The following is a 12,255-nucleotide window of genomic DNA, read 5'->3' on the forward strand; positions in this document are numbered from 1 at the left end:
ACTTGGTGCAACGTCTGCACGTTTATACGCTAGCAATGAGAAACCTGTAATGTGCACCGTAGTTTAGAGACAAAGAAAAGATAACATATCGTGGCCCGCTAGAAAATCGAGAAGTCCCATCTTCGAACTTTATCCACTTTATTACACAGCTCAGTAGCTTGCCGCCGCCAGTACGGCTCACTGTCACGATAAAAGTCTAGTGGTACACCCAAATATTTCGCAGGCTGATTCACCCGTATCATCAGCACATGCCACATCATCAGCACATGCGAGTAATTGTACTTCATTCTCATGCAGTTTAAATGCGTCTCATGCAGTCACATGCAGTTTAAATCATGGCCTGCGAGTCCACGATTGCTGGCCTTGACACAGATTGCCTCTGCAAAAGGCAATATGTGTCAAGGCCAGCAATCGAGACCGCCTGACACGATCAACTGAACGACGTCATCAAGCGGCGGCGGCGTCAGTCACGCAACGCACCGCGAGCTCCCTCAGCCCACGAGCCCATTGAAGCAATCGGCGCCTTCCAGTCTGGCGAGTCTTACGTAATGCGTGGCGGCGTGACTCCTTCTTGGGTGCAACCACGTGCAGCGGCTCCGGATTTGATGAACATGACGGGGCGCAGCGCCGGGCCCCATTGGAGGATTCTGACATCACAGCCAGCGGCGCTTCTGGTTGGACGTTTGGTGACTCAAAGGATCCAACCGGTGCCTATAAAAAATCCTTGTAGCGTGTAGGTGGTCCGTGGTGTCGCTAGTAGTAGACCTATGTGTCAGAGAAGCCTCTCGTTGTGTCGAGCCACTCTCGCAGTCGGCGCGCCCGGTGGCCTTGGCAGCGGCGAGTTTCGTGGCGCCCTTCGTAACCTCGTCGGCGGTGCGCTTCGTAGCAGTAGACCTATGCGCCAGTGAAGCCTCTCGTTGCTTCGTGCCCTTTCGCTGTCAGCGCGGCCAGTGGCCTTGGCAGCGGAGAGTTTCGTGGCGCCCTTCGTAACTTCTACGGCAGTGCGCTTCGTAGCAGTAGACCTATGCGTCAGTGAAGCCTCTCGTTGCTTCGTGCCCTTTCGCTGTCGGCGCGGCCAGTGGCCTTGGCAGTGGCGAGTTTCGTGGCGCCCATCGTAACCTCGTCGGCGGTGAGCCTCGTAACAACGTGGGAGAGAAGACATCTCGGCTCTTCAAGTCCCTAAGCTCTCGGCCCCAGTACCGAATTTGTAACTTCTCTATTTCTACGCTGTGCATAAATCTTGCCTTAACTCGCCGTCTTCTCGTCCGCTCGTCTATCAGATCTGCGCAGAAGCATCCGCGAGCGGAGTAACACATGCTACCAAACGGCTGGTGACCCTGTCGGCGGAGCTTGGAGCAGTGGCGCCTTCGAGACTGTGTTGGCGTCACGCTTTCGTAACAGTATGTCAACGTATGAATGTTCATGTCATAAGTATTGTTTGTCATTTGTCTGCATTTTCTTGCAGATTACGTGCAGATTTCAGTGCCTCCGCGCTTCACAGAACCAGCCGGATTGTAACTTACGTGTTGAATGTTTTATTTTATGCTGCGTGAGATCAGAAAGTCCATCCGACAAGTTTTTCACAGTAGAAAAAACAAGATTAGCACGACCGAATATGTTTAGCGTATTTGCACTGACACGCTAAGTGGTTAGTCACTTATGTGTACGGAACATCACGCTTCTGAAATGTACACTAAACTATTTTTTTCACCCCCTTAGACATATTTCCAGTCATTCTTCTTCACGTTCTACGACAAGTAGAAAAACACGCATAATAATTTAAGAAGAACGTCATAGTCATTTGCGTTGTGTTTGGATCGTGAACGCTTGAATAAGACCGTATTCACTTATTTCACTGCACACATCCGAAGCTAAAAACGCCGATAGTAAGAGTTCAAAGTGCCCTCCAGTGCTCTGGAATTCCCTGGCGTGAGCTGGAAACGTTGTTCTCTTTGTTAATCGTCTCTAATGTATCAACAAACAAATTCAGTTTATTTTATTGCATATACGTGTGGTTATTAGGTAGTGCTGATCACCAGCGGTGTGTTGACGCATCTAAATGTAATAAAAAGCAGGAGTATAACCGCGTTTCACTCTCTCGTGCCTGAAGAGTATATGAACGTTTACATCTCTCAAAAAGAGGAAGAGTAGAAAGCTGTTTGACTCTCTCGTTTCATACGGAGTGAACATGAATTTAACTCCATCTGATGTTCTGCGAGAGTAGGAAAACACTCTGAAGAGTAACTAGACCTGTTTACTCTTGCGATACCCTGCGCAGTTTTTAGAGAGTACTGGACGTTGCAGCACTGACTAGAGTTGGATTCGAGACAACTGCAAGATGTCGCACTTTTGGCTTTGTCCACCAGACACTCACCGAAAGAATAGCTTGCGCAATGTTCCTTCCACGAACTTAGCTTGTATTAGCACGGCACATATGAATAGAAAAAAGGAAAAGACGACCCAGACTTCAATTAAGGTAGGCGTCTGCTATGTTCGCAATTCTATTCCAGTGTGCTTATTATTTCTATAGTGAGGCCTAGGTGCAGCTTTTTTTTAGCATATATTAAAACCTCCAGGATACTATTGTTCTCCTCGGTCAGCCGGTTCGTTCTGTTTTGTGATATAGATGAAAGCTCTTTGGTCATAAAGTGGTCGGACACAATAACGGTTCCAAACCTTTGCCACAATACACGAAGCAGTGAATTTGGCATTTTTATCGACCAGAAAACGCGTGCACACGATAAAAAAAAATTTGAACACGCCGGAAATAGCACGAGTGAATGATCGAAGGGTTACCGGCACACATGGAAAGTTGGCTATGAATTTATAATGACCCGGCTATTTACCTGGTTATTTGTTGGTAGCATTTGCTGGGGTTCAGCATTACAACATTACAATATGACTATAAGAGACGCCATAGTGGAAGACTTCGGAAAACTTGGCTGTCTGGCATTCCTTACGGTGCTCCTCAGTTTGAGTAGATGGGCGTCTAGCATTTCGTCTCTATCGAAATTCAGCCACCACGTAAACATTATAGCTCAGCACACACCTTATAATTTTCAGTAATATTTTGAAGTCCGCTAGAAACCACCCAGTTTTCTGTTTACGAAGTATGCCATATATCCAAGTCCGCTGGATGGCGGTGCTTCTATATGGAGAATATATATAAGATGAAAAGATGAGAGATGGTGGTAATTGGAGTGTTGAATAGACGAACGAATGGACACACAGACAGATGCATGGATGGATGCATAAATGGACGCAGAGGCAGATGCATGGACAAACGCAGGGACGGACACACGCACAGACGCACGCACGGACGGGCGAATGGACGCACGGGCAGCCACACAGACGCACGCATGGATGGACGGAAGCATGCAAGAACGAATGGATGGATGGGTGCTTCGCCCCACTATTCATCATTCACTCCGTGGATATGCTGCCACTTTTTTTATTGCTGCAAGTGCTTGACATTGCGAGATAACTCAGCTGCGTTGGACACCGCGAGCTAACTGACAACGCATCTAATGACGCACGTGCTTGGGTGCGACGCTGAGAACGACGTAATTGATAATACAGACAATGGGAACGGCTTATGACGCTGATGATGAACAGTTTTTCGTTTCTCAGAGCCATATACGGTTTTCTCAGTGAAATAATGTAATATCACGCGAGAAATAATCACGTGACTGAAATCGCAGAAGCGTAACATCTAGCCACTTGATTAAAACCCCACAACGTTGCGTAACTACCATTAACGCGACATGTTACCACCAAAACCACGTATTAGCTCATCACGGGGCATGTTCCTGACAAAATCACGTGACACGTACATAGGGTGGCGAACTGGCCGAAACCGGCGAATAGCCAAGCTAAGCCATACTGAGCAAAAATTTAGCATTTGTAGCAAAAGCTTATCATTACCAGTAAAAACTTAGACGCAATGCCCAACACGCGCTCCACTGTTGGTTCGAGCCTCGCACCCCTAGTGGGAGCTACGCACATTTTATTGTGTTCATTTTGTATTCTGTCCAATTATTTTTCAAATGAATAGGATAATTTACTCTGTTTATTTGAAAACAAACTTTTTTGTCAACTTGCTGGCTGACCTTCGTATGATCTATGAGATGCACACGCATAAAAAACTGAAAAATAAAAACTTTGATTCTTAACCTCGGTACCTGTGAACTTCTAGCGGTGAACGCACTATTATATTGTTTGCACTGTTTTATTGCGTGAAAATACGTGTGTTGGTGAGCGGCAATTCTGCATGGCGCACAAAATGTGCCGTTTCGTGAATGGATTTGCATTTACCAGGAAAACATGCCGCCAATTGTTTCCACGTTCTTCGACAAAACCACGTCATTGAGAACAATAGTATACGTAAAACTGGTTCACTACTTAACATCCCTATCAGTTCATAAACTCGTGCAAGTGTTACCGGAACATTGGGGTCACTAGACGAGTAAACACATAAAGGCTCCATTGTAACAATGTCCGCAACAAATTCCGTACTGGTCCTGATGGTCACAATCACAATTATGATGGCGTAAGTACAGTAGTCCCTGCTTCTCACAAGCATCGGAAGTGTTTTTAAATGTGTGGTGTGTGAGAGGTTAGAGTGATTAAGAACTCAACGTACTTAATTGCGCAAATGTCAGTTTCCCATGACCGAGCTGTTGCAACATGCTGATACGATACAACTGAAAGAAAAAAAAAGGCGACCTTGTATGTTACCATCCTATTTTGCAAAAAAAGGCTTATAGCACAATTGTTTGTATATATAAACGTCAGATATTCTGCCCGTGTCTCCTTCCCAGTCGCATGTAAGGTCGTTCTAGAGCACAGATTTTAGGCACGCGTTCTTCCTTTGAGTGGCGTCGGCATCGGCGTAACCGATAGAGAGAAGGAGAACGAAAGAAAACGAAACGGAGCTCAGCAGAAGATGACAGTAAGTGGGGTCTTTTAGCTTGAACATATACTTTTTTACATTAACGTGTCACTAGATACCGGTTTGTGTTTATCATCTTACCAGGACGCGTGTTCTTCAACGTTTTAGATGCGCAAACATAAAAGTTTACAATGTACGTAAACGTGTATACCATTACGTTTTTGCCATCCAAAAAAAAAAGGGTTATGATAACTGCATTTAAGCTATAGTTAACCTATATAGCTTTGAGGAATCACCACGGCAAATTTACAAAACAATTTTTTTTATCATCTAGAGTACCCTTATAGCTCAAAAGGGTGACGAATTAGAAGGTTACTGCAAAGATGGTGTCGACATTTTGTGACATTTCAAGCAACCACAGTTATGAACACCTTGGCTTACGTGTAGTGTTTTTGATGTGAAAAGAATTAAAAAGGTAACTCATTCACAATAACGCTACTACTCAGTTTCTTCACACCAGACGTGCAATGTACGATGATTCTACAATAACAATTTTGATTTCCTGTCTCCGCTAGGTGGCGCGACCTATTCAGCCTGTCAGTGGTTCTCTGGTTTTAGGCTTCGATGTTATAGTCGATTCTAGCTTTGGCAATCGGGCTGAAACAATGTTATCGCTATTGACGCACGCTTCGGCTTATTTTAACTTGAGGGTTGGAGTCTCTTAAATGCGGATATCGCGGGTTCTAACGGACGAAGGTAGTTTGGCGAGATAGGGCCGCAAACGTAAAGCTGATCCGGCGGGTAGTTTACGTTTCGTAAATATTTACGATCTGTAAAGACCCACGCATGTGCAGATCTGTCTAGTTTCCTGTAACAACGTAACGTAAAGAAGTATGCGAATAACCCAAAATCTTCAGTGCTGCGTGAACTGAGCTGGAAGGCGCACTAAATTTTGAGGACATTTCAATTAATGCTGGCTGAAAGTTAATAAATCAGAACATGAAAATGCCACCACATTTCATACTTATTGTACAGCCATGGCCACGTCTGTGTAGAGCATTCAAGCAGCCGGCTTTTGCTCCACGGGCCGAAACCTTGAGGCAATTTCGGGCTCTGAAGTGATGCATCAGGAGCGTGCGCAGCCTGTATTTGTGAGGCTGACCACGTCAGAGCCTGATACTGCCCCAAGGTTTCGCCCCGCAGAGCAATAACCAGCTGTTCGCGTGCTTTACACAGACGTGGCCGTGGCTGTGCAATAAATAAATATGAAATGTGGTGGCGTTTTCATGTTCTGTGGGGGCGTTTTCATGTTGCGCTTTGCCTCGGTAACAGACGCGGTCATGTATATTACCCTGTTGACTGCAAAAACGGCGCTCTTAGCCGAGTAAAGATTACGTTTCACCCACTTGGATTTACGAATGTCAGACGCCCCCTGATGACCTAGCAATGCCAAGATTTCTGCTTCTTGTGGTTTCCTTCACGTCCCCTAATAACACAAGGCGAACTTCTTCAGAAATTTCTTGCATCTCTTAAAAGAAGGAAGACAATGATGCCGACCAAGTATGCACTGAAATTCAGGAAATGGTGTCTTGGCTTTGCGTTGTTCTAATCGCCCAGTGCATGCTCGGCCGCACCTTTCTCTTCTTTCTCAAATAAATCTCAGCGCTTCAAGGAAGTTTCGTGTTCTCTCCGTTAAGAAATGAACATTTTATTTACTTCCTCCCAAATAAATGAAAGATTCATGGCATGATGGTCGTGGCCCCACCATGGTGGTCTAGTGGCTAAGGTGCCTAATTAGCCTATGCATTAACACAATTTAGCTCCACAAATGGTGCACGCACGCCGTTTTCCTTTTTACCTGCCTTATACGCTGCGGCTGTCATTGGCAATTTCTTGCTTGCTTGTTGCTAGTTTTTTTTTGCATGATAGTATGGAAGCACACGCCATCGTTCTTTCTAAGCTATCACGGCAGCCTAATTCTGCATAATTATATGCCAGAGAGGCACGGCAACGAAGTAAAAGGCGGGACGGTCAACCGGACAAGCGTCCACCAGTCATTTGTCACATTTCCTCTTTGAAAAGCCTGGCAATGTCCATCACATGCAGAGACGCGCATGGTTAGCGGCCAGTCAATTACCGCGCCGACATGGGGTTCACCATCTACTGCAAGCGGCGGTCGCTAGTTTCGCTTGCGCCATTACTGAAAGCTCTTTGCATCGCACTCAATTTATTTACAGTTGGCGTCAAGCAAACTATGTACACAAATGTTTTCGAGCGTCACAGAATACGCCGTAGTTGATAGTCACTTGCGCTCATAATGGAGGAATGTAGTGGTAACTTATATTTACTGACGTGGAATCGGGCTCATTTTCATGCTGAGCACTTTCATGCTGCGATGGAGGGGAAAGTGTCGTGGGCCCGTGTGCTGAGATTTGGGTGCACGTTAAAGAACCCCAGGTGGTCGAAATTTCCGGAGCCCTCCACTACGGCGTCTCTCATAATCATATGGTGGTTTTGGGACGTTAAAGCCCACATAATAATAATTATTATTTATTATAATAATAATAATCAATCAATCAATCAATCAATATATCAATCAATCAGTCAGTCAATTAATGCATGATGGTCGTGCGAAAAAGTACGCGTTTGCATGCGCTTGGGAAACTGAAACCTGAATCACACGAAAACGGACTACTTGGCGTAGCAACACATGTTTTAAACTCCACCCACGTATCTTTTGCTGTGCTGCCACAGAAAGTTTTCGCCGAGTATAGTGAAACCGACGCTCTTTCAATCGATCGCTAACGGCAGCAAGAATATGATTTTCAAAGCTTGGCGGCACTGACCTTAGTCCAAGCGAGCTGAGGCTACGCGTCAGACCATTAAAGCTTCTGACGGCTGTACGATCATGATTGACACGATGCAGCGGTGTAAGAGTTGAAGCTCTACGCATACATAGAGAATCATTGTTCGGCTTGAATGGGTGACTATCGCTTGTGCAGTGATGATTCTGCAGTAGTTGTCTTTCAAATCTTCAGCGCGGTGCAAAAGTGCCCCTCAAATGCGTCATGTGCTGTTCTGCGTGTATGTATTGCATTGCATGTGTGTTCCATTTCTCGTTATGTAAAACTTCGAGTTGCTGGTCACAATAATACCGAGAAATTTTCTCGAGACCTGTACGGTACTTCTTTTTCGCAAATAATTGTTTGTACTTCCACCCTGTAACGGCCCACTTCTGGGCTAACAGTATAAATAAATGAAATGAAATGAAATGACACAGTTGGCGAATTTATTGGGCTGGTCCTCCAGAAGAATAACGGTTGAAGAAAGTAGGGTAGAAAGTGTACAAATATCCCGCACTGAGGATTAAAAAAATGGCAGCATATCCACGGGGTGAATGATGGAGAGTGGGGCGAAGGATCCGTCCGTCCATTCGTTTTTGCTTCTGTCCATCCATGGGTCCGTCTGTGAAACCGTCCATGTGGCCATCTGCCCAGCCGTGCGTGCGTCTGTTCGCATGGATGGACGGGCACGTCCATACATGCGTCCGTCCCTGCGTTCATCCATGCATCCGCCCCTGCGTCCGTCCATGCGTCTGCCTATCCGTCTGTGCAGTCATCCGTGCGTCCGTACATACATCTGTCTGTGTCTGTTCGTCCATCTATTCAACACTTCAAGTACCACCATCTCGCATTTTTTCATCAAATATTCCGCATATAGAAGCACCATCATCCAGCGGACATACCAAGGACTAAACGAAAAGTAGCACACGCACACTTTCTTACGGCTTACGCTTCGTATCTACTTCTCATTTTTAACCACTTCGAGTTCATGGTATATGCTAGTTCACTGTATTCATGGCACTGCGGGCCAACGCTCGCTAAACCTTTCTAAAATTAAGGAGGTTACGCCCAGCGAGTATAACGTAGCAACCCTTCCTTGTCAGATAGTGCTAAATGTACATGCCAATGGCTGATAATGGGGAATAAGACACAGGAGAATTCGGCTTTTAGTCAACGCGCACGCTGCGAATTTTTTATTGTTCAACAATGCACAGGAGAAATCTCCCACCGGCACAACCTTGCAGGTCAAAACGTAAGATTGGTGACGCACTACGACGAGGGACGAACGGGTGCCGTTTTAAACAGCTTCACCCCTAAAAGTAGTGGTTTTAGCCCAACACTCATCTTCACAAGCTTCTGACATTCTGTACGTTCAAAAATTTTCCTGTTTATCTTTTGATGTATATTGATTTATCATTTGTTAGGGGCGACGCTCCTCTTAGTCTAACCTTGTCACGCGTAATCGAGAGAAGAAGAGACGAGAAAAAAAAGGAAGGCAGTATCTTACGAACAGTACCATAGACGGAGCTGTCTTATAGAAGTACGTACAAACTGCAGTTGAGTGAGGATATTCTAGATGGCGCTGTACCGCTACTTTTCGATGGGCTGCTTCGTGCGTTGTGCCTGGGCGCTTGAGAAAGTAGTGAATTTCGCAGTCTCCTGGGTCGTCACCGTACGTGGCGGATGGTTGGTGGGGTATGGAAGAAGAGGAGTAGAGGGCCTCGGTGGCTTATCCACTGAGTGCATGGACAGATAGACGGACGTACGGACGCATGCACGGATGGTCCGACACACGGAAACGCAGCCGGACAGACAGACGGATGGATGGACGACGCTCCACTCCACTCATCATCATTCACTCCATGGATATGCTGTGATTTTTACTTTGGACGCCAATTTTAAGATAGTGTCTTGACTACAGTATAAAAGTGAACATTGGCACGGGAACCTGACAGTTTTCAAAATGGACAGTATCAAACTGCAGAACTCTTCTGCAGAATGAAGATTCCACTGAAACCTAGAATTTGTTACACAAAATTCCTAAATAAGGCGTTGTGTTCTGAAACTCATGTGTCGTAAATTGTTACGCTTTCATGTGAGCGTCGAATATTGACATCTTTATGCCAGCTTAGGCAAATTAGCATACATGGATGAGAAAATCACCATGTCCTTTTTGATGCATAGTTTATTTAACAATGTGCCTCAGTAGTCTGGTCAAGCACAATTAATTAAGGGGTTATGAAAATAAAATGGAGTGGCCTGGTTGTAGTCTTCACTGCTTGAGTGAGGATCGGCCATGCAGGTTACTAAATATTTTGGTGCACTTTTCGGTCTGTATTTGATAACGCCCGTTTTATGTCATAGCCTTCTTGGGCTACTAAAGCAATAATGTTGTCCCTCAGGTCCACATAAGCACAACCACATGACTTGAAATTTGATATTGTAAACAAATTGTTGACCCTCGTTAGATCCACATGAAAGCTATGAAATAAAAGAACAATATGGTCAGACTCCAAGCCCAAGACCCAACTTCGTTATAAGAAATGATTTTTCACTGTCCGTGAATGTCGAGTGTCGACCTCAATACAATCGCACGCGTGGTTTGTGTGATGTCTTTATAACGCCGCAATTAGAAGCTGTACGAGGTTTGGTACTTCGGTACACTATGGCTCAAAAGTCTTCGACTGCATAGCCATATTTTGTCGGCGATAGACAATTTTGATTGGTTGACTAAGATGAAGTAAGTTGGAGAGCTGAAGACTCATGCTGGGAAACTAAAAAAAAGTGATTTTATAGCCAGGCGAATGAAACAAATAAAGGGTCACTATTATTTAATGAACAGACAGAATTATGACTACACGCATAATTTGAAATTATAGGTAGATGCTTGACAACCCCGGTCAATGAAGCATTAGCAAAATAAACGCATTTAGGATAAGTGTGACTGAATTCCATCCTCCTATTTCTCCCTCTATCCACAGAAGTGCCTCAAACAGAGCGCATCGGATTCGCACCAGTGGCACGTGCTCCGCTTCCGGATTCGTAAGCGTTTACGTATTTGCGACTGCATAAATTACAAGCCTTTCGTGTTGTTCACGTATTGGGGATTATAGCGGCATACGTGTATTGTGAACACCCATCAATGTTAGTCCAATATAAATTGCTGCGTTAAGTTAGGCTGCTGTCAGAGATGAATTGTCAACATTATTGCCTTACTTCTTGAAAGCTGACATTTTTACGTTAATCTTGTGGGCCTATACAATATTCATCTCTCAAGCAGGACTGATAGTTGGGCTAGTTGGTGATACATTATGAGCAGTAACAGCGCACAAAATCACGGCACAAAGAGAAGAGACAAAAACAAGAGTTGAGAGTCAGCGCTTGTTTGTGTGTCTTCTCTTTGTCCCATCGGTTTGTGAGCTGGTACTGCCCACAATTCATCTCTCACTAAAGATAGAAAGCAAGGCTCCTTGTCATTCCTGAAGTTAAGGTGTGCGCGCGATATCATCAAATCATCTTGCTGTCAAGTGAAACAAGCATGCTGGTTTAGGCATTCACTATATCGGTTACTGATAACCGCTCAAATAACGGTACTGATAACCGACAGAAGCATGTTGCCAACCGAATACATAAATGCATGGTTTAGGTGTAAACCATGCCGTTCATGACAATTTATTTATGATTTTCATGATATGACCATACCGTCATGTAATGCCACACCAATTTTGGTATAAATTGAATTAACGAAAAGAGCTGAAGAGCACAAAGTCGTAGGCGCTTATAGATATGTAGAGAGATACTCTCAAAGTCACCAAAGTTGGCGAAGGAAACTTGGCGTTTATAAGAGCGTCGAGCTCGTTACACGCGCGTGACGTCACTTCTTTCAACTCTTTCATTCCTCTGCCTAGCTCCTAGAGCATGCTCGTCGGGGCGAGAGGGCAGAGAAAGCAATTACAGCGTGCCGAATTTCGCAATCGACCAGCACAGTTGGTCAAATCGTCAAGCAATAATCTTCTTGTTTGATTAATGTATATATTCATTTACTTATCTTATCCTTTTAGCCTTGCCACCCATTGGATCCTTGCCCAGATGGATGCGAGTGTGTGGGCGAAGGTTACCCCGCCAATGGAAATTGGACGTGCGAGCCGAAGTTTATTCGTTTAAGACATGTTTAATACAATAAAAGCTTCCACCACTTGTATTTTTGTAACTTTAAAGGCGCATATATCTCTCTCTCCCCCGGTTAGGCGAGGGATGAAGGGTTCTTATCAGCCGTTAGCATGTACTAAGTCACCACCTTGTAGAGAAGTGCGTGCAACATAGTTTACATGAAGCCTAATTATGTGCTGATGCGCACAGAAGATGGCTCTTAAGTAACATAACATGAGTAAAAAGGAGTATTTGCAAATATGCGAAACCTACTTACAAGGAAGCACATACTTCAGTGGGTTCAGGAAACACGGCGCTTTCTGTCTGAAAACATAATAGGCAGCATTGCACAGTCAGCAGAAAAAGAGAAAA

The 12,255-nt window shown here is 44.8% G+C and overlaps 1 long non-coding RNA gene across 1 annotated transcript; it reads left to right on the forward strand.

Annotated features, from left to right (window-relative positions):
• The first annotated feature begins 4,440 nt into the window (after positions 1-4,440).
• On the forward strand, positions 4,441-11,935 carry LOC142771263 (uncharacterized). The gene is made up of 3 exons (XR_012885849.1): positions 4,441-4,549; positions 10,716-10,776; positions 11,796-11,935. It is a non-coding gene; the product is annotated as an uncharacterized LOC142771263 (long non-coding RNA).
• Positions 11,936-12,255: the final 320 nt, after the last annotated feature.

The sequence above is a fragment of the Rhipicephalus microplus genome, chromosome 9 (genome assembly GCF_043290135.1).
Source record: "Rhipicephalus microplus isolate Deutch F79 chromosome 9, USDA_Rmic, whole genome shotgun sequence".
NCBI lineage: Eukaryota > Metazoa > Arthropoda > Arachnida > Ixodida > Ixodidae > Rhipicephalus > Rhipicephalus microplus.